Source organism: Hesperophylax consimilis, chromosome 24 (genome assembly GCF_061612785.1).
Source record: "Hesperophylax consimilis isolate HC1 chromosome 24, BYU_Hcon_1.0, whole genome shotgun sequence".
Classification (NCBI taxonomy): domain Eukaryota; kingdom Metazoa; phylum Arthropoda; class Insecta; order Trichoptera; family Limnephilidae; genus Hesperophylax; species Hesperophylax consimilis.
This window is the reverse complement of record NC_142859.1, coordinates 2205236-2228077: the sequence shown is the minus strand read 5'-3', so window position 1 is coordinate 2228077 and position 22842 is coordinate 2205236. Positions and strand designations below refer to the sequence as shown.

The 22842-nt window shown below is 35.1% G+C and overlaps 1 protein-coding gene across 4 annotated transcripts in view; it reads right to left on the bottom strand.

Annotated features, from left to right (window-relative positions):
- The window catches only part of Myb (proto-oncogene like protein Myb), a 296992-nt gene that overhangs the window by 222018 nt on the left and 52132 nt on the right, over positions 1-22842 (bottom strand). The gene's annotated exons all lie outside the window — the stretch shown is intronic.

The following is a 22842-nucleotide window of genomic DNA, read 5'->3' as shown; positions in this document are numbered from 1 at the left end:
TTATTGGCGAAATTTAGATACAGGATTTAGGACTTAATTGAAAAATTGAATATAACTGGACTTTTTCTTAGGTATGGTATATTTAATTTAAGGGTACGACAGCTTAAAAAGGTAAGTTTTTAGTTTAGACCTGAATTCTGTTGGATTTGTTATGGATCTTAGTTCCGAAGGGAGTTTATTCCAAGCCTTCGGCCCAGATACTCCGAAAGCGCGATCACCAAACATAGTATTTGGCTTGCTCTTAGGTTCTATCAGTCTGCCTACAGCTGATGATGTTTCTGATCTAAGAGTTGACTGCCTCAGACCAGTGTTTTCCGGGACGCATGGTTCAGAGATGTAGGGTGGGGCCATTTCATTGATGGATTTAAAAACCATCCAGCACAGTTTGTACTGGATTCTTTCAGGGCACTTGAGCCAGTGAAAGTTACGAAGGTGTTCTGAAATGTGCGAATGAATGCGAATAATCATAGATGATGAGCCTTAGCGACCAAGAAGTGTCATTTTGTTGGAGGTTGATACAACCACCTAACATCCAACGACCTACATCCATCGTCGGTCCATATTGCTCATACAAAAAAAAAGTCTGGTGTGTTGGGGTTAGATACTGCATGAACTACAAAATAGTTTGGAAAAGCCGACGGATTAACTTTTCCAAGGAAAGTGTATTTTTACAATTTAGTTAAAAGTATTGCTAATTAAACAAGAAGACTAATTTTCCTACAATAAGATCGCAAAACAACTATCAGCGTTCATCAAGGTTCTGCTAATTTCGGCATCATCAACAATAGCGTCAGCATCCTTCGCCTGGCGAACGCGAGAGTTTTATCTCCCTAATTCATCATACTACCCGTTAACAAAATGCAACACGATTTCAAATCTAATAATAATACATGGACTGACTCTTTTATAACTCTATGAATATCATATATTATTTTGGTAATGTGTTTATTTTAATGGGCCCATTCTTGAAGTTGTGGCTCACAGTCGTGAGAACTAGGCTTTAGAAGACGGAGTGAAGATTTTAAAGCTTAAGGCGATGCACTACGTCCTGTAATATTTTAAATCGAGCCGCTATCAATAACACCCCTTAAGTAGATGGCGATAAGGTTTAAATTCCCGCTTAACACCATCCGCCTGTTTTGATTTATGCAAGAAAAAAAACATGGCCAAAAAGTGCCTCTTATTTTATTTTGTGGATGTTAGGCATAAATATTTAATTTTTTTCCGATCATTTTATAAATAATTTAATTTGCCACATTATACAATAAAATCCTAACCGAAAATGGGTTCGTAAGTAGGAGATTTTGAACTCTAAAGCAGTTTTCAAAGGCCTTACACTTTATTTTTTTCTAGGCTTATAAAAAGACTTATCTAAAAAATACTCTATTATTTCAAAGGTCAAGATGTATTCTACTCGCAGTATTTAAGTAAAGCATCTGAAACATTTCTAGGTGACCAAATTTTCAAAACCAAAAACACATGATTTTGCATTACTACGTAGTGCATCGCCTTAAGAGATTAGAGAAGTCTAATAGTTTTTAAAGAATAAACAAAATTCAAAGACGTGTAGTTCATTTTTACATAAACTTTATTATTTATGTGTAAACGCACTTGAGTTCCAACTGCTCCAACCGTCTGAAGCCAGTGAGACTATGTCATTCCAATGTGGTGTTTGTTGTGAGGCTGACACTAGCGGAGAGGGGAAGGAGATGGGGAAGAGGAAGGTGGGGAGGTACCTGCCTATACAGATCTGGTCCCAAACACGGCAAAACGTTTCACTTCTGAATGGTGTTCTTACACCAGGGCGATACTGAGAGTATCTTCCCCATATCACAAAATAATGATATTTAAGTAAGGACTTAACTACTTTTTAACGGACTACTTCAGCGTACATTGAAGACTAGCAAAAATTAATCGGGAGAATAACATCTTACAGCCTGAGGAGCATTAGGTTAAGAATGAAATTAACTAACTAATGGGAATAATTCACAAATGATTAAACAAATTCTGGAAATTAAACAATGCGAAGGAAAGTAAACATCATTTGGCTATAAATAAATAAAAACCGCACAGATACAAATATGTTATTATGTGGATATTAAAACTACAGCTTTCCACTATTTTTCTACACCATTTAATTCCAATAGAACTAATACAATTTGAATATTATCTTACCAGATACAATATTTTAGAATTTGTGTTTGCGAACTAGGTACCTCCCCAAGTCATCTTCACCTCCCATCCAACTCCTATTTTCCTCATTTTATGTGTGCATAACGCTTGCAGTGATTTTATGGAAGGCTGGCTTTTTTTCAACCAGGATATTTTTGTCCCTAAAAACACCAAAGACAAACCAAAATTTTTTTATTTTCCTTTCCGTTTCTGTTTGTTGCAATTGCCAGCGAATAGTTATTTTTTAAATCAAAATGATGTATTATTACGGAAAGCAATTTGTTAGGGTAGTCTGCAATATTTTATCGGAATAAATAAAAATGAAGATCTTTATTAATAATCAATATTAGATATTTTTATGGGCGATTTTTATTTCATGATCAATTTCATAACGTGTAAAACAAACATAAAAATGGTTTCAAATTAAAATAAAAATAAACTGGGATTAGATTTAAGCACACGTCGTAGTGCTTCACCAATTTGCCGATTCCTTTTGCACGAAACTCGACCGCCTGGGAATGGTAGCCATCCTGTGACAGTATTTTGAAGATCTTCTTCCTGGGACCTAAGATACATCTTCATGGGAGTGAACAGATGGAGAAGTGGCTTCAAGACGGGGGGTGATTTCCATCTATTCACTCTCATGAAGAAGTGGCTTCATGCTGTACAGAGGACGGGGGGGGGGGGGGTTTCCATCTATTCACTAACATGAAGAAGTGGCTTCATGCTGTACAGAGGACGGGGGGGGTTTCCATCTATTCACTCACACGAAGATGCGGCTTCGGGCCTGTTCACAAGACGGGAGGGGGGGGGTCATTTCCATCTATTCTCTCACATGAAGAAGTTTGAGCCTGTACAGAGGAAGGGGGGTGATTTAAATCTATTCACTGACAGGAATAAGTGGCTTCAGACCTGTACAGCGGACGGGAGGTGATTTCCATATATTCACTCACACGAAGAAGTGGCTTCGGACCCAGCACTTCAATGACGATGAAGGTCTTCAAAATGCTGTGACAGGTTAGGCTTTAGGCCAACGTAACAGCTTAGTTATTTATGGGAGGAGTTACTAATTATTTTAAACTAGCGGACCCAGCAATGCTTCGATTTTGATATTTTTATATATATATATATATATTTCATTCAGGCGTCCCCTACTTCTTCTACCATTCAAACCACTCAATAAGCAATCCTGGAACTAATAAGAAAAAACATTGAAACGAGATTTTATCGGACCAGTAGTTTTTGAGTCTGGGCACACACGAGGAAGAAGGTATTGTAGGGTAAGAGAAGAAATTCTTGAGAATACTATCAAAAAGAAAAAAGCTTATAATGAAGTCGTCTGAAAAGAGGAATTACACATCAAAATGTCGAAAAATCCATTTGTAATGTTTACACGAGGAAAAGAAATAAACGAGGTAGACAAGCACCTAGTTAATATTCAATGTCAACGTTTTGGCCTCCGACCTTCGCCGAGATAAATTATCTGCTGGAACAAACATGAATTATACTAGTTGATAGGAACCACAGACAGTAGGTATATAGCAAAGCGCTACTCCGGGTATTTAAAAATATAATTTAAATGGTTAAAGACACAGATAAGAAAAAGAACGCTAAATATAATAAAAATGACCGCAGAAATTTGGTGCTAGGCTCTAAAATAGTGATAAAGCCGTGATGTATAATTTGGATTAAACTTTTTTTTAAGAATTAGCGATGGGCAATCAAAGCATAAATATTCCAAAACACTAACAAAAATAATAGCACCTATAATTTAACTAATTTTATAGTGGCCGTTTTTTTATAAAAACAACACTACACGCCCTCAAGGGCATTTTACACTTGGTAAAATAATGAATATGGCCAAACGTAAAACAACAAACACATAAAATGTCAGATAACCAACAGGTCTCTTATTACAAAATCAATTTATATCTCGCAATCATTCATTTACACTTAAGAACTTAAAATCAGCATTTTAAGTGAAATTTCCTAGAAAAGCGACCAGAGTTGAAATTTACAAGAAATAATGCAGTAGTTTCTTCTCTACGTCTTTCATTTTTTTGTACAAATGTATGTATGGCGAATTCATACACATTTTAATGTCCTAAAATAGGAATTCCTCCTAGTTGGACAGTTTATAAATGTATAATATGGATATCCTGGTAAAAAAAAAACACCAAACAAACTATTTTAATTTCAGTATGTATTTGATGGTTGTTGGAATAAAAACTTACTGGCAAGTATTGGGTCGAATATAAAATTTATAAAATTGTGAATTTGTAGAAAAAAACACCATAATTGAGCAAATAAACAGGTCAAAGAAAGTTCACAGAAAACACGGAAACACCGACGAAGAGATGAGGGACCATGAGGAACGCGACAGCAACAATAAATATATTTATATTTAAAGGCAAACAACTCCTTGGGTAATAAAACTTAGTTTACAATGTGTCACGATTTAGAGGCCCGTTTCCTGTACAAGTAGTTTCTATTTATAAAATATAATAAACGTCCATGTCTCTAACGAAGCTGTTATCTTAAATTTAACACTATATAATTGTATTTTATTTATAATGGTGGGAGGATCTAAATAAGATTTCAATTGATTACCGAACGAAGATTAAATCGATTAAGGAATGTCAGTTAGATGAATACGTAGCGAACAGAAAGATAATATTGAATCTCCGCGGGGGGAACCTTTCAAAATTTGTGGCCATAAAAATATTATTAGAAGGTCATCACAAAAAAAAAACAATTCACTGCTGTGGTTGAGCCTCTGCAATACAGAATCAAAAATACGAGACAATGGCAGCCGTTATTTGAAGAACAAAAAGAGACAACAGTTCCACAGAGGAATTCTGAAGCCCTACATTTCTTATGCTAATCCATTGAAACATTTGCAGAGTCGAAACGAAGGACCGCTTTCTCCATAAAAAAAGTAAGACGAAAACAAAACCTGAAGAATTCTCATTCCTTCGTGAGTCTTCCTTAAAGTTTTGTTTACTGTATCAATATTTGCTTAGAAGTTTAGATTGTGTGCTCTAACGCAGCAGGTAAGATAATATAAGGGAATGCCTAGATTCATTTGCTTAGGATTGATGCCTAGGTAAACGGTATCCAAGGAAGTAAAATGGAGCCAGGATTTACTTATTAGGTCAACGAACCTTAGCTGGTAAACAAAATAATGATACACGTGTATAAATAATTTACACGAGAAGAGATAATTTAAAAAGCGAAGATAAGAAGAGAGGTGTTTGGAATGAGTTGATTGTACAAAGGGAGAAGCACGACTTTAATTAAAAAATATAATAAATATGTACATACATACCTACATAGAATCTTTTGATTATTATTTTAGACATCAAAGCCTGCGTATAATATAGATATATGTTTTTAGAATATTGCTTAAGGACAACTCCTTTTTAAAAGTTGAAATGAATTGATTTTTTCTACAGGACGTATTAATGTGATATCTAAACGGGTTGTTAAAAGGTACGCCAAACGTGAAAAAATGACATGGCAAAACACATAAATTCGGTTGACAACAGAAATGGACAATGGTTGTGGACGTAAGAATGGAACCGGATTCAAATCCGGGTGGGAATATTAGGAATAAAGTCAGCAGGGAGAAAAAAGTAGGATGTTGCAGGATTCTGAATAGTCTGAACTAAAATACTCGACGAGCGTGCGCTGGGAGTTTTCACATTTGCAGGCGACTTAGAACAGGAGCTTTGACGGTGGACAATGAAGATCGTTGTGAAACTTTTAAAAACGATGGAGAGAGTTGAAAGAACAACAACTAATTGAACATTGGATGGAGAGAGAAGTGGATAGAAGAAGTCAAAACAAGGAAGACAAAACGGGATCAAATAATTGAGTAGACGCTGCGTTGTTTTAAACGTTGACACAGCGGATGGACGGAGAAAGGATTATCAGGAGAAAGTACTTCGCGCAAGAGATTGGTAGAAGAGCTCAGAAGGAACATGGAACGATTAAGTGAATCAAATAAAATAATAGTCGAATCATGTCAAGAGTCGGTATAACAGAAGAGTAATGGGAATGAAGGAGTATTTGCAAGGCCAGAGTTTTGTGAGGTTTCATCTTCCTACTTTCCGATTCGAGAAAATATTGTGACGGTTATTTTATTTATTTTATTTATTTATTTATTTATCAAAAGAAAGTACATATTACATATTGGATGCTTTGCCTGTCCAACTAGGAAAGTTTCCCGTTCTAGGACAGACAAATTGACATGTTTAGTTCATATTATTACTGAAATGTACATAATTACATAACAAAAACCAAAAAAAAAAAAAAAAAGTTTCATTTTTCTCTGAAACTAAGTTGTGTAATAAAGAAAATGTATATAATAAATATAAGTACACATACATTGTTTTGTGAGAAGTAGAAAAAATTAATCTTATATTATAATCGGATTTACCGAATTAACCTGGTAACATAAAATATTAAAATTTACAGAGTATGAGGTAAGCGTTGTAACTAGAATTAAAACATGAATTCAGAACAAATTATATTATACGGCAATACGAATATATACCGCGCTCATTTCTTGAACTACTGCTAAAATGTAAAAACAATAACTATATATATAGATAGAAATATAAACTATGAAACATAAACTATGAATATAAATACATAGTACCTGATTTAGTGCTACTTTGGTGAAATTGGTGCATTACTTCGTACGCCATATTGTGTTATGTATTTATTATAAATCATTACCGTAGTAGGTACCAAGTTTCACACAGAGTTAGTGTGCGACGTACAAATGTGATACGCTTTACAGTAGTGATGTACATAATGAGCAGACAGGCTTCAGGGGCGCATAACCATAAATCTTAGGTTGAAAAACATCAGAAGTTTGGTGATTTTGTTTAACAGTACTAAGCCAGTATTCCGATAAAATAATAACGTCGAATTGGTAATTGAATTGATCCAGAAAAATTAAAAAATCGTCAATATTAGAAATGCTTCTTATATTTTGGTGTATAATTTTAACGCCGTAAGCACACCATTTATAGTTATTTAGATTGTTCATATCATCAATGACATTCATGTTAAGATCTATGCCGGAATCATTTCCGGTATCATAATTTAATTGAATCATAAGTATGTGTTGGTTGTGTGTTGTATAGAAGTTGGTTCCCGAGTAATATATAATTAAATGCGATTCCAAATGTAGTTAAAATGGTAAATGTGCTCAATATAAATAATATAGTATAAATGTTGTAGTTAGATGTAGTACTATTAATGAGATAGCAAGAAGTAAAAACAAAATGGTAGCAAGAATTGCTTGATATCAAATGAATTAGAAAACGGTAGTAAATTATACAAATATGAGTAATATATAATAATATAGTATAAATAATGTAATTAGATATAGTACTATGAAAGAGATAGCAAGAAGACAAAAAAATAATAATAATAAAAATAAGGTAGCAGGAACTGCATAACATACATAACAAATGAATTCCAGAAGGGTAGGAAATGAAACAAATATGGAGAAATATAGAGCGAGACATAAATGCACGGGTCAAGACATACCTCGAAAGAATAGCCATTAATTCAAAATTATCAAAGCGCAGCCAATTTGCTTTCGTCTGAGATAACAATGGCATTAGTTCCCTCGTTTTTACGAAGATAAATTTGCCCCCGTTTAATCCAAAAAAAGCGATATTGTTTCTCCTTCGCCGCTATTCGTGTCTTGTACCACAGCTGTTTACCGCGAAATGTTAGTTGTTCTGAAATGAAGATCGGCGAGCAGGAACCAGCTATACCGATGTTTGAGGTGTTCAATTTGTCTTCTGGATTCTGTTTGTTTTTGTTGAAAGTTTTTACGTCTGTTAACAGGTTTTCTCTTGCTATGTTCGTTTTGAATTTAACAATGATTTCTCTCGGATGACTCTTGTTGTTTTTTTTTGCTGCTGCGCGATGAATGGCATCAATGTCCTTTGTATCAGTGGAGGACTTTGTTGTTTTGCAGATATTGAAAAAAACGTCTTGCAGATTTTCTCCTTTGATTTCTGGGATGCCTCTTATTTCTATGTTGTTCGCTTTGAGTTCCCTTTCCTGCATGTCCACACATTTTTCCAAGACATAAATCCTAGCTTCCAGGGTTGAGTTCTTTTTAGTGAGTTCATCATTTTTTAGTTCGATGTCACGGATTCTAGCCATGAAATCCTCATATTGAGAACTCATAAATTGAATACTTTCAAGTATTTTGTTATTCTGATCTAGAATATCATTTTGTGTTTTTTCCAGATTGGACGTCTTGTTCATGACTAGATCTTGAATATCTTTAAGATTTGTCGGTGTCTGAGCGGCGATCGCTGAACTAATATCCGTAACTTTTTTAATCTGCTTCAAAGGTTCAGTATCACTGATTGTCTGCAACGGGCTAGCAGCGCCGGGCTTGGCTGAATTGCAATGCTTGCAAACTTGTTGAGATCGCCGTTCTTGATTAAGTCGACGATATTTGTTCTCAATAATACCTCCGCAAGCCAAATGAAATGCCCCTTTGCATGCGGCACACGTGAATTTTAACTCGTCAGTACGTAGAGTTTCTGAGCACACTCGGCAATGCATCTTGAATTAATGTTTTTTTCGTACTACCCGCGTAAAAGCAAATTGTATTGTTTATAGTTTTGCTGATTTAATTCGGAAGGAACTTTAAATAACTCGGATATTATAAAAAAAATATTTAAGAACTTTGTAGTACGAACACGTAACACTCCGAGTAACTTTTAATTTGAGCGTTATAGATTTTAAAATACACTTTACTACGGAGCAAGTTAATATGAACTATTCACAGGTATAGAGTATTGTTGAATTGATGTTTGATGTTACCACTTAGTATTGTTGAATTGATGTTTGATTATTTATGTTTGATGTTACCACCCCGTAAGAGTCTCAAGTGCCAAGAGCGGGACAATGGCGTCATCAAGTTAAGTGTGGGGAGAGAAAAGGTTGAGAAATACCTGGCACTTCAATCTGGTCACTATATAGTCTAAACCATTTCAAGCAACGTTTTGATTCCGAGTCGTGGTCGAGTGCATCTACCACTCTCGAAAGGTTAAAGAATAGTGGAAATTGGTTGCTTAGTCGATTACGAGTTTTCACTAAAGCGAAATTTCCTCCTGGTTTGTAACGACGAATTCATATTCATCAGCTGAAGGAACCCGGTTTTGAACGGGAATTTAACGTCAAACCCCATGTCTCAAACTCGTTTGAGAACGACAAAACCGATCGATTGAGAAATGGCAAATGCGTGTGTGGAACCAATTCCAAATTCCTCCGCGGCTGCTTGCCGGGCAATGCCGGGACTAGGGACCAGAGGGCGCACTGGCGAATCTTTAGCCTACAGGACCGGCGGCCCGTGCCTATGGGCACAATTGGACAATGAGCACCTTCGGTGAGCCGACAAAGGAGGCGAGATCTGGAAAACTGGTTTGGCGTCTCGCGATGTGGACGGTACTAAATGGTTCAGGAGAGGTCGCAGCACCACGATGAACAATTTGAACCATAAATAATCATAAAACGTCCCACAAACACGACGAGATGGAACTCTCGATTACTTCTCGGCTACGATTAGAACTCGAACTAGAAGGCTCGATTAGAACTTCTTATTACGTGGTGCAATGTTCATTTTAAAGATAATTGGCCATGAACCATTATGGGTGTAAACTACTAGCGCAGACCCGTGAAAAATTATGGGATATATTTGGAAGATTTGTGAAGCTGAAAGCATAAAAAGCAAACAAATATTTTCTTCATTTATGTTAGTAAATTTGAAAAATTACGACTTCTTTCCAATGACATTACAAAAATTCAAGACACGTTATATTCATACTAATAGAATAAAAAAATTAGCACCGCTTATGAAAAGAATAGCGATTCGAAGATGTGTGAGCGAATGAAATAGCCATGTACAGTATGTCTCTGGACCCGGTTTAATAAAACCACGCCCGTGGTCACTCATCTAGGCGTCTGACAAAGCAAATACACAAATCGAAGAAAGAATTTTTGATTTTTGTTAACCTACTTTAACACTTGCCTGATATTATTTACATACTTATTATTAGTTCCAAGGTTATGGAATCGTTAGAATTACACCACAGACCTAATAAAACTGTTTCCAACGGTAACTGGACAAATCAGATCATGATAATTAATAGGTTAGGTTTGTTTTGTTTGTTCATTTTCTTAATTTTTTTTAATGTTCTGATTTATCATCGAACCGTTTCCTACAGTTGGTCAACTTAGCCCCGTATCGTCTACAAGTTTAGCAATTTTATCTTCCGGGCCAAACAAAGGTTAAAGAAATCGAAGATTTCTGCTCTTGCCGTTTTGGGATCTGATAATGTGGCCGAGGCTAAATTTAGCCACCTCGCTACGTGTAGGTATTCACAGTAAACCTTTGTATGTTAGGGGAATTTTAAACTGTGCTTTTTTCATACCTATCACCATAGGGAAACCATATCCGGACCCATATGAAAAATCTTTGCTTTATGCGACAATGTAGTGTTGCTTAATAGTTGTCGGTAGTGTGTAGATTTAATTTATTGATTTTCAGTTTATGTAGTTTAAAGATATTTCCATACGTGGCAGCAGTAACGCCACATGACAGAGACAACATGTCGGCCATACCAGAATGATAACGAGTAGTTACAGCCGATGCTAGCCGATCTTCAGGCTTATGATTTATGCCTGTGACAGACCACGATATAAGCGCGCTACATTATTGTGGCTTGGCCTGTTTCAGCATATCGCTCGCCATGCATTCCCATTGGTAGTGTATGGCGAGCGAAATGTTGAAATAGGCCGAGCCATGATGCGTATAGCGTAATGTGACGCCTATTTTACTTATGATTCCATAAAGATAGTTGCCATTAGAGAACAACCGTCATGTAAAAGATTACGTAAAAGAATCTGTTATTTGCATTTACCTTCTACAAGTCGTCAAAATACTGCGACATAATACCGAACAGTAATAAACGTTGACAATAAGTAATAAACATCAATATTTTAAATATAAAACGAAATAAACACGCAACATTTCCCCATGGTTTAGTTACGTAAAACAATGACAAACGCCATAATCTCAAATGATATCCGCCATCTTGAAATGAACGGAAATCGATATCGAAATAAACATGTCCTGTTTTCAACCCGAATCCATAAGAAAAGATGACCCATATAGGAGGAAAAAACCATAATGTAATGGAAAACGGCCATTAGGAAAGTGTAACAAATCAATGCGATAACTAATAACAATTAATGTTTACGTGATTCTCACAAGAGATTAATTAGACCGCTCAACATCGCGACAAAGAAAAGATTAAGTAGAGAACTATTTATTACGCATAAAGATACGTTTACATTTGCAAACCGAAACGCGAATTACGGGAAAGGAACAAAGCAACTGCAAGCAGCGTTTCGCGCCATTTGTAGTACCTTCGTTCCTTTCCCATAAGTTGAGGTTCCTCTAGGCAGTTCGGCTCGCGTATGTATACGTAGCATAACACGGTTTTTTCAGCTGAAATGCGTTCTTGGGAAGCAGCCGAAACTTAGCTGAAAGAATGTGAATTAGTTCTTCGGACGCGTTTTTGAGACCCCCAGCAGAATGGAGATCCTTGGTGCTCTTGGAGTAAAGGAAAAGAGGAGAACCCCTTAGATTTAGATCATCTTAAAAGTATGATAGGAGGTGTCTTCAAATCGGAGGAACTGAAAACAATAACGAAAAAAGAACAAATTGAGATATTCTAAATTGAAACCGATCGTAGAGTTTGTATAAAGGTACTAATAATTGAACAAATTATTAATATGTCACTATAGGAGCTTCATCGGGGCAGTATTTATATTAACAAGTTGATAAAGTTTGACCTATAAGGAGCTTACGTAGGTACAAGCGAACTGGGAGACGAAAAATCAAAAATACTACATTTTGGTTGTGGGTCTGTCTTCGACTATCTCTCTGGTACAATGAACAAAGATTTATTGTTGTTGATTACAATGCAATCTATCTACTTTTGGCGGCAATCTCGCATACGCAATTCTCTGAAATTAGATGACATTAGAGCAGTAAATATTCGAAATAAATCTCGGTCCTACACAATCGGGATTTGATTCAGTCTCTGGAGAGGAAGGTTCAATCTGCAGTCAAACCAAAATAAAATAATTATACAATAAATAATGACTGTATTTTTTTAAAGCTTTCTAGCAAACATGCATATCAATCTACCCTACAATTATAATAACTAGTGATTTTACGCGGATCGTCGCTAGTATTTTAATAAAAGAAGCAGCATTGATGGTGGAAATTATATTTTATCTGTACTAATTGACCTTCAAAAAGCCTTCGATACAGTAAGCCATGATATACTTCTCAAGAAACTCGAGAAAATTGGTGTAGTTGGTCCTGCTCTTAATCTATTCAAATCATATCTTAGCAACAGAAAGCAATTCGTTAGCATCAATAATATAAATAGCAACCACCTACCAATAAACTACGGAGTTCCGCAAGGATCCATACTAGGACCACTTCTGTTCCAAATATATATAAATGATATCTCCCAATTAGTTTTAAACGGTGATATTTTTTTATATGCAGATGATACTGCAATTTTCTACTGGGGTAAAGATTTAAACATCTTACTAAAAAATGCACAGAGTGACTTAGACAAAATTAACAGTTGGCTCCAATAAAATATCCTAACAATGAATGTTAAAATTAGGATTCAAAGAAACTGATCAGTATAAAGATTACGTGTTTAAAAATCATATTTCATCCACTTCCTAAAATACCTTAAAGCTCCCAGCTCCAATGCAAACTCTCACAATAATTACCTATCATAAACGGCACGTAACAGTCAGAGAGGTGTTAAAACGAAGCTCTTAGCGGCAGTACCGCGCCATAAACAATGAAGTAGAGAGAGCTTTCTCCACAGATGCATTCCAGGAGAGAAGATGCGCAGATGATAAGGGCCGCGTCTGCGCATCACGACGTTCACAGCATCACGAGCACTGCACCCTTTTCCGAGAATCCACATGTAGTTTTTCGCCACCCATAATACGCCCGAAATACCCCATACATCCTCGTACAAACTGCATTCGAGTATCATTTCGAAGCGATTATATTTAGGAACTTGCAGCAAACGCATTGTGGAATGCCATTCTGGGAACAAAAGCGATTTTATAAATAGCTTTTTTTATTTAAAAAACGAGCTTTGCTACCTTTACAACACATCTTTGCAAACATTAACTAAGAATCACACCGATTCCCGAAGGGATGGGCAGAGAGGACGGACCGCCAAACAACTCGCTCTTGACACACTCCTAGCTTCATTCATATTGTATGGTTTCCGGAAAGTCGTATTACAAGCGGGAAACCTGTGAATCTACATCACATAGAACCCAAAAAAACTTCGATCTGAGCGCAGCAATTTATTTTTAGTTCTCAATTTTTTTAAAGGGATAAATAACTTTGGAAGCCAGGCTATTATTTGACACATTTTAAAATTTATTAAAGAGCTTACGTGTATATTAAACACCAGGGATTATTTTTTTTTTAAATTGACCTAAAATATTCCAACTTAGGGGACACGATCTACTCGAAAACGAAAGCTCAAATCAAAAAGATAAAAAAAAATCGACTACAAATATAATGTAGTTTCACAAGTTACCTGCCTGTTTCAGGACACCATGTATTTAAAAAAAATATATTCCGCACAAGAGCCCCAACTGCCCCGACTGTCGACTGTTAGGAGGTATTGCTATTCAGATCTAGTAACTAACGATCTTGTTTTATATTATTTAATCTGTATTAGGTAAGGCGCACTGTAGGAGTAATCTGAAAAAACATGACCATTGAATGTTGAATTTTAAGTTTTTTATAGTAAAGCGCACTTGAAGTGAAATAACACAAAACTGCGGTATTTTTATTTATTTTTTTATTATATAATATTGATTACATTTTATGATTTTGACTGTCCAACTAGGAAGGATTCCCGCTTCAGGACAGTCAAATTTACAGGTTTAAAGTTATCCTAGACGAATACAGGATTTAGGACTAACTAAAATAAGTATGTTAAAACGAAAATACATAAAAAGATACATAAAGGCGTTCGTGATTTCAAATGACATTTTTTAGTATCATTTCGGAATCAGTCCTGCCTAGATCCAACAACCATTTTGTCACTCTTGGACCGAAGGATGACAATTCACACAGTTTCAGCTGAGAGGGGATTTTATTATATATTTTAGGACCGAGATATGATAATATTTTTTGATAATTTAATTTTGATTAATTTTAATTTTTATTAATTTAATTTAATTTTTTTTTATTTAAATGTTATCGTTATTATTATTATAAAGACGATTCAAGCAATGTTTAGATTCAGAATTGAGGTCTTTCACCCGGGCCCTACATAATGTGTATGATGACCCTATCAGTATTTTACATTTTGAAGAAAGACAAACATTCCCAGTTTACGAGTGTAAGGCGTTCCATAATAATAATTATGAAACGCCTTACAAACTATTGTCTACTATAAAATATTGAGAGAAAATTGTGTGTTATGTTCCAATAAAACTTATTTTTCATGAATACCAACGATTGTTACATTTTATTTTTTATAATGATTTCTTCTATGTGAACAGGATAGGTCCATACTACCTTCTAGGTAGCATCATATAACGAGGCTTTATTTTGTTTTGATTGAGATGCCTTCCTTCAGAATTTGAAACTTTGCAATTTACAGACAATTTGCTTTCAAAAGACAAAAAGGTGGGTGTCGTCATTAAGCGTAAAAAGCAACCGCAGTGAGGGATACGCAGTCAAATGTAAATAAACTAAATTGGAAAAAAAACTCTTCGAACTTCAGGTGTGCACAATACTTGCACAAATACATTCAGGCTCCGTAAAAAGCATTCAAAAAGAAGAAGAAGATGGCGTGAAAAAGAGATATATGTAAATACGAATGTTTGAGGGAACGCGCGAATATTTAAAAAAAAAAACGAGAAGAAAGAAGCGAAAATTTTTAAAATAATGAGTAAAACGCGATTCGTTTAAAATAGGGCAAAAATCTCTCGATAAAATACATATCTGCAAAAGTTGTATTTAAAGACACACTGAATTGTTTCATACCTATAACGCATAAAATGAGTTCTAATAATTTTTAAGCATATTTTGCGATTTCATATAATTACTCTTCCGACTATACTAATATAGATATTATCTTATTATTAATATCATCATTTACGATTTTTTCTATCGAGGGAATTTCATATAATTACCGTTCCTACTATACTAATATATAGATATTATCTTATTACTAATATCATTAGTTTACGATTTTTTCTATCGAGGGAATTTCAATAATTATCGTTTCGGCTATATAGATATTACCTTATTACTAATCATTAGTTTACGGTTTTTTCTATCGAGGGAATTTCATATAATTACCGTTCCGACTATACTAATATATAGATATTATCTTATTACTAATATCATTAGTTTACGATTTTTTCTATCGAGGGAATTTCATATAATTACCGTTCAGACTATACTCATATGTAGATATTATCTTATTACTAATATCATTAGTTTACGATTTTTTCTATCGAGGGAATTTCATATAATTATCGTTTCGGCTATAAAAAACAACACATATATTTTTAGCAATTTAAAGTTTTCAAGAAATGATTTGTCTGTACCTACTTTCGGTACCATCGATGTGCACAAATATATTCAAAAGTGTAATTTTTTAAATGATTTCCATGTAGGGTAAGAACTAGCAAGACACTTACTAATATTCCTCTAACCCATCTCCTCCCCCTCCCCACTACCTACAGCCGCACACTTTTACCAATTGCGGATGATATATACATAGTCCCAGTGGCGGCTAGCTGTGATGAGCGTTGGAGCAAGCACTCGCAAAATGTCAGTCAATCTAAAAATAATAATTTTCAACCGATAATAATATCATCGAAAATCAAAGTAAATAGACTAATAAAAGTATTAAGATAAATTCAACTGGGTCGAATTTTTGTTCTTTGTATCACGTGTCATAAGTCACGTGGTGCGAGCGAATTCCATACCGCTCATCGAGAAACGTCACCCGGGAACATCAATTAGCTATACGCGCAGAGCTTGGATATCGACCACAGTATTGAAATTTGTCCGAATCATGAACGGTGCTCGACAATACCTTTTAACTCTTCGATGAGATGGCGTCACTTTAGTTTACAGTTCGCATACCGATAATTCCAGTAGGTAGGGATAGATTGGAAATATTTATAGCGCATTACTAATTTTTCTGAGTACAAGCCGCCACTGATAGTACCACCAGCTTCAGGCGGTTGGAACTACTATTTTTCTTTCGTTTCAGTTCCCTTCTCTCCGAAATGTTAAAGTTGGCAATTGACTTCAATTGCTGCCAAAATCGTGATGAACCACCGAAATCTGAGATGATTGTTAGTACCTAGTTGGATGGGTGGCCACTGGCCACTGGCCAAGTAGTTATTCTCCCTGTGCTCCGAGTGAATACAGCGGCGAAGTCATCTCATTCCTCAACCTGCAATTTATCCTCTTCCATCCAATAAAGGCCGGTCGCACCTTACTTTCTGTGGCGTGCGGTTTGACTTGTCCGGTTATTTATACTCTTTTTGGCGAGGCTTAAATAACTGCAGAGGGGAGGGAGCCATTTAACAATCAGAGCAGAGATAAAGTCCATAAAGAATTAAATAATAATAACTAGTTAACTATTATTTTACAAGCAATAATTATTCGCCTGAAACACTCATCCACATTCAAAAATCTCTTGATAAAAGATACATGACGCCAACGGGACTCGAACCCGTGTCCCTTCGATTTCCGGTCGACAGCTCTGACCACTGAGCTATGGCGGCTTATCTCTTATCCGCGAAATAATTCAATATATACTAGTGTTTCATTCAACAATTACTGCTTGTTACATTTTTTCACCTGAAAACAAACAACTTTATTTTATATGAGAAAGGCATTGTAAGTGCTAACTCTCTCACTAGATGGCGTCGAGACAAATTGTCTACATTTGTAGGTGAAATACTAGAACTTGTCAAATATTAATTATTATTATTTTTTGGTAAACTAATGTTTAAGACAAGATTTTTTATGCATAGCACAAAGGGTAACAATTATTTTACACGCAATAATTATTCGCCTGAAACACTCATCCACATTGAAAAATCTCCTGATAAAAGATATTGTCTCGTCTTAAACATTAGTTTACCAAAAAATAATAATAAGTAGTTAACTGACTACCCCAGAGGATATTTCTTCAAAGACCTTATCTTCTATACATAAGAAGTGTCCGTGGTTTTGTTTTTATACAAATCTACAGTTTTCCTCCGAGATTGACGACATTTTGCAAAAAATGACCTCAAAAACAAGAGAAAAATTACCCCACCACCATATTGATGAAATTTTGAACATTTGACGTTTAAAATAAGAGGAAAATCTTTAAATTATGTCGGGCAATGCCGGGGACTACAGCTCGTCAGAAATAAAGTTTCTATGGTGAATAGGTGTTAAATATATAAGTGTTTACTTGACATACTTTAACCAGTGATTTCTGACATTATTTGTAGAAAAAAATTAAATGAAATTTTGGTCTCCGCTGACATTTTTGATGATTTTTTTATTGATTTTCTTCAAAAATATGCATTATTATCGGGACTGGACACACAGTCGATTAATCCTTTACCTTTTCCCTAACTGTCCAATGCCTATTGTTTATTTATGTTTTGAAAAAATAAAACACCAAATTTGCCGGGGGACAAAATTTAATTAATATTTTTTACTCCAAATTACGACAGAAATCACTGGTTACAGTAAATTATTATGGCTAATGAAATAATGTAAGATAAGATAAAAATGGCTCTTTCAGATTACACAACTAACCTAGTTAACCACGTAATTTATTTAAGTTTATCGTTGAACTGTGTTGAAACGCGAGACATATTTTTATTTGAAAACTTTTTATTTTACAAAATAATTTCTCTAACAGTTCGCATTTTTCGACGTCTACTTCGAAGGCTTTTCACAAATATATTAAGTTTTTTTTATGTGAGTTTTTCTTTACAGTTTATTTATAAACAAATTCTGCTGTGCATATAAATAAACTATTTTTTAATAAATAATTGAAACATGTACCATCTGCATACATGAGAGTTGTTGGCAGTCAAAGAAAAATTATAAGATTATATGAGTAAACAAGACAAAAGAATATATATTAGTACAAAGTTAATGAATGAAATGATGAAGAAACAAAAATTAAAAAAAACGGAGTTATGCAGTGACCTTGTTCAAATATGCACTGCTAAAATGTTTAATTAGTACAGCTTTATAATAATAATGATATTTGAATGATTTTTATAGTGCTGTTTTTGTGCAAAATCACCTCAAAGGCGCTGTACATATACAGGGTGTATCGTACCCGACAAACTTTAACCAGCTATTCCTTAGCACATTTGGAGTAAAAAATGTTATGGCACTTTGCTGTCCGGTAACATTTTTTTTCAATTAAAAACAAAAAATTATAAAAAATCCACATTCCGTCACTGTCATTGGCATTGTTTCTGGTGTTCAACAGCTGTTATTAGCAAGTGTGTCAAAAAGCGTCTTCGCTCTTTCATACACACTAAATAATAATAGTTAAAAATGAGACGAATGGTGCCATGCCATTTCGTTGTGATTGTAAAAGCGCGCCAATGTAGGTACGTGCGTATATTATTGAACGAAACTCGAATAAAATATTGCCAGATGGACTTTCAAACTGTGACAAAGGATAAAACAGTAGTGACATGTGGTGAAAATATGAATGGTAAATTTTTTATTAAAAACAAATTTTACCGGACAGCAAAGTGCCAATAACATTTTTTACTCCAAATGTGCTAAGGAATAACTGGTTAAAGTTTGTCGGGTACGTGCCGAAACACCCCGTATATAATACATTTCTACAATGATCTATGTTATTGCTAACTATATATGGAGATAATCTACAGTGCCATACTTAACTGGTAGGTCACTTGAGATTAACACTTAATTAACATTAACCAATTGTGTATTAACGAAATTTAGATACAGGATTTAGGACATAATTGGAAAATTGTATATAATTGGACTTTCTCTCAGGAATGGTATATTTAATTTAAGGGTACGACAGCTTAAAAAGGTAAGTTTTCAGTTTAGACCTGAATTTTATTGGACTTGTTATGGATCTTAATTCCGGAGGGCGTTTATTCAAAGCCTTCGGCCCAGATGTCTCTTCTTCAATAGACAGATATTGAAACATCAGCTAACATAGCATAGGAATTACCGATGGTGTGTACTCTATTATAAGATTATAACTGAATTGAAGCCTGAAACCACAGTAGCAAAATTGCAGTTATGTTTCTATGTAGAAACGTTCCTCAATTGTTGGGAACGCAATAGAAAAATTAGGATAGTGCAAATAATATAGATCACACAACACAACATCATCTCCATTTGTTTCTTCGTCGAGATACGTTTAATGTTTACCCTTTTAGGCTGCGGCGGTCACCGCTGCTTTCGTATGATATTTCCACGGGAGCCGGGCATAGCCGGGTACATTGAGCACGTCATTTGGGGGATAAATACAATATATTTGTGGCGAAAGTTCACAACTCGGCGGATGTGAAAAAAAATGTCGGGCAGATATCCATTTACGGTAACTAGAGATTATTCTGGTACGTTATTATACAACGTAATTGCAAGCAATTAAAATCATCGGTTAATTAATGGATGTAAATCGGTTTCCTTTGTTAATCAGCCACCTTTCTTTATTAAGACCACGTAATAAGCGTTCAAATATGGTTTGAAAGGGAGATATGTAAATACGAATGTTAGAGGGAGCGCGCTAATATTTCAAAAAACTATAATACTTAAGCGAAAATGGTGAAAGTATTTAATAAAACCCGACTCGTTTGAAATAGAGCAAAAATCTCTCGACAGATGCGTAAGTTACATTTAAAGATACACTGTGAATTTTTTCATGCCTGTAAAATATAAAATAACAGAACAAAACGTGTTTTTGATAATTTTTGGAGCTTATTTTGCGATTTTTTTCTATGAAGGGAATTTCATATACTTAACATTTCGTCAAAACAAATGTATAAATAATATCTTCAAAAATATTTTTTCTTGAACTTGAAAACTTGAACAGTAAACAAGAAACTAGTTATAAACCGGTAGAAATTGGGTATACGGGGGCTTCAATTTGGTACTTTTTCCGACAAAAGAAACAGATAATTAACGGAATAATACACGGAGAAAAATGAGTATGGCTGAGTAATTAAATCCTGTTAAAAACGTGATTGCACTCCCCTTCATAATTATACTTCCGATTTTATTTCCGGGTTAAATCTTCCCCAAAGGAAAGACTAAACCCTTCCACACACTTTTCCACAAATGATCATCTAGTCCAGGGGTCTCCAAACTTTTCAGCCGGAGGGCCACATTGACTACTCCAGTGAGTTCAGAGGGCCAAAACCGTTTTAATTTCTAGACACCCATATTTTCTGTCCTAGGGAGGGGGGGGGGGGTAGACAATAGAATTTTCAGGGATGAAAATATAGATTTAGATAACGTAGCTTTGAAGATAATTTTTGATACTCGTTTCTCAGACCTTGATATCACTGCGAATCAAATAAAGATTTTTGAAAAAAATCCTCTCGATATATTCGCGCGATACTTGTGGACGCAATGTATTGGTGCCAAGTACCTCGCCAACGAGCATATTTATTTATTCGCACGAAAAAAATCGCGGAGTTTTCGCCCCTTCTGAGCAAGGTCTTAGCCATTAGCTGTCGCGGGTCCTTGATGACACTGGTCATAAGATGTCGCGGGCCGGATGGAAGACACTGGCGGGCCGGATGCGGCCCGCGGGCCGTAGTTTGGAGACCCCTGATCTAGTCAATCAACATTATGTAAGTGCATTATATAAGCAAAATAAATACAAAACAATACAAGAACAACACGTCAACTCACCAGAGATCAAATGGGAAAATAATTCATCGACTCCAGATATTTTCATATCAGAGGGTTCGGCTCGGTAGAACTTCTAACAGGGCCTATAAATCCTACTGATCCCTCAACATAAATATTTTAAAAAATCTTTCGTTATCCTACATGTATTCAAAATGACAGACTTTTGGATCTTTATATATAAATTTTTTGATAGATCTAATACGCCTAAATTTTTAATGAGAGAGCTAGGTATAATGCCAGTAGCCGAAATAACAAATGGTAATATTTTTATAGTTTGAGAATGCCAAATTCTTTTTATCTCATTTCCTAGATCTGTTTTTTTCTTAATTTTTCATTAACAGATTTTTGAATATTACAGGAATTTGGAATAGCGACATTATTATTATTACTATCCCTTTATTTTCTTATATTATATCTGCCTTATGTCTTTGCTTTCATGTACCTTTGTCTACTCCTGTATTTTTCATTTTACTGTATTCGTGTTATAGGCCAGTGCAATTAGCGCCAAAAAGGGGGTCGCGATCGAAGTAATTCCGGTAGTCCCAATTTTTTTATATGTTATATAAACTGATCCCCTGATGTAAAATCTGAGTTTCCGACCTTGGCGCACCTGTGCTCGCGCCGCCATTTTGAAAAAACTGGCCGAAATCGGGCCAAAATCTATTTTTTCCCAAATATCTCATTTCCAATGCAAATTTCGGCTAAAGTATTCTTACAAATATAATAGAAAATAAAATAACCTACAACTTTTTTAAAAACAAATATCTTCTATCTCTAATAGATATCGAGGTAGAAAGTCGTAAAGGTGCGTATATTTTTGAAAAAACAAGTTTATTGCGCGACTAGGTTTGGTTTTTTATAAATACCTCGTTTCCAGTGGAATTTCATGAAAATTTTATTGATATCAATTATGTAGAACATAAAATTTCAAAAAAAGCTGTTCAGTTTTTATGTTTAAATGGTTTTTTTTACCGATATAAAGAATAAACAAATCTAGGTAGGTACGCACAGAAAATCTATCACGGTTTATTATCACGTTATTAGATTTTTGTGTGCATTTTTAAATACATACATCTATAAATTTACTAGAGGGCACTTCCGTATGGGGGGGGGCTACCCCCCCACCCTTCTACTCCTCCCCACCGGTTCCCTTCACAGACAGTTCCATCCTTCGTTGGACTGCTTATCTGCATAACATTTGTGAGGGTATCGAGTCATTCTGTGGGATTGAATCAGAAACGTCAGAGCAATATGTAGAGATGAGGCCTACAAGAATTAAGAGGGATGATCGAGACGTTCAAACTCTCATTGATTGGTTTGCTTTCCATGAACCATTTCCTAAAACAAACGTGATTGTGTCTATTAGTAGTGGCACAATCGGGGATAGCAAAGTCACTTGTCACATGGCTGAAAATATGGGGAAATTAGCCATGTCTAAAGTTATCAACCAGAACTTTGGAAACCTACACTTAAAACGTAATGATGCGATAGTTTCTCTTGCGGCTGTGACCAGCAGTGTCAAAAATCAGGGTGTGACTATGCCAATAGATCCATTAATGCTATTCAATATGAACTCTCTCCTGTACCATTGTCTCTTTTCT